Below are 1542 nucleotides of genomic sequence, written 5' to 3'. Positions count from 1 at the left end.
TTTTCTTATGGATAAAAGGTCTAGTGTCACAATTTCAAAAGATGTTTTATGCCAAGTTTTTAAGGTTCAAGCTCTCTAGAAGAAAATTCAAAAATGGAAGACTAGAAATTTAGAAAATGGAGGTAGATATGGAAAATGGAGATATTATGGTCACTTATGTGATTAACTCAATCCTCAGTCACTGGAAACAAAAACCTTGGGTTTACTCCTAGAAAGGCAGACCAATTTTGTAGTTTTCCATTATATTCAATTCTATCATAACGGTCTTCTCTAGCTTCTTCCTTTTGGATTTTTTTGATAGCGTATCAAAATTATTTGTCACTGTGTGCTAGGTTCTTCCTTTCCTTGTAGACAGGTGGTTTGGACAATTTCACTTTCTTATATTTGACTTGATTGACTTTATCGATCATGGTAGGAATAAAACAAGACCCAAATTTTGAGCACCAAAATTTTTGCAACAAGTTGTAACTAGACTCAACCAGTTTCAAATATAGACTCAATGTAGGGCTGCTGAAAATAATCGTGAGTCAAGAAGACCTCACTTAGCATTGTTTCACTCAATGAAGGGTTACCTCACAATTTCACTCATTTTAGAACTTGTTTAATGTTTGGCTTTGGTTTGAATGTTTGAACAAGCACGCTAAATACACCAACAATCCTAATAAGGTTGCCACTAGGATGAACAAGGCTTATCTAAAGGGCATCCTAGATATATGCAATGTACATGAGGCCCAAATCTGTAAATGAAAGAAAATACTGCCACATAGTCAGGAGGAGATGGTAACCCAAATCTCCTCCTTCACTTCCCAAAGGTATAAAGTTCTTTAGGGCTTAGACAAGAGTGACAATATTTCATTCCAAGAGAGGTGTCTTTTGATTCACCTCCTACTATTTATACTCCACCAGAACACTGGAGTTGAGGTCGTCTCAAGGGGTGATGAAATCCCCAAGTAGACCTCCTAAAAAGAAAAACAAGACCACCTATTTCTTGTGCACCAAAGATCACCTGAAGGCGCAAGGGGAGAGAATATGTAAGTGGCTTTAGGGTTTAAAAGACACTTTTTCCTTTCCAATGAAGCTTTAAGTTTTGTAATCTACTTGAAAATACAAGTGTTTAAAGCATACAATGTCCTTTCCAACTTGAAATCATCGTCAACATAAATAAAAGTGCAGATTCATCAACAAGAAAGTAAATCAAGCACACATAAATAAAATGTTGAAAATGAAATATGCTAAAAATAAAATCAATTTCTTTTAGGGCATTCAAGAGTGTGTGACTTCATTTTAAGCACCAATTTCAAATGTTTTCTAGCCTAAGCATACATGTCAATTATCTTTTAGGAATTCAAGAGGGTATGAATTCTTTTTAAGCACCAAGTCCAAATATTTGCTACCCTATGCATACATGTCCATTGTCCCTTAAGGCATTTGAGAGAGTGTGAGTTTCCTTTAAGCACCAAATCCAAATGTTTGCTACCCTAAACATGCATTCCAACAAAAGTGTGAGCATTCAAAAAAGGTTTCATTTAGGCACTCAAGAGT

This window comes from Cupressus sempervirens, chromosome 3 (genome assembly GCF_028749045.1).
Source record: "Cupressus sempervirens isolate cs-2001-9-10 chromosome 3, ASM2874904v1, whole genome shotgun sequence".
Classification (NCBI taxonomy): Eukaryota; Viridiplantae; Streptophyta; class Pinopsida; order Cupressales; family Cupressaceae; genus Cupressus; species Cupressus sempervirens.
Note: the sequence above shows the minus strand (reverse complement) of the source record.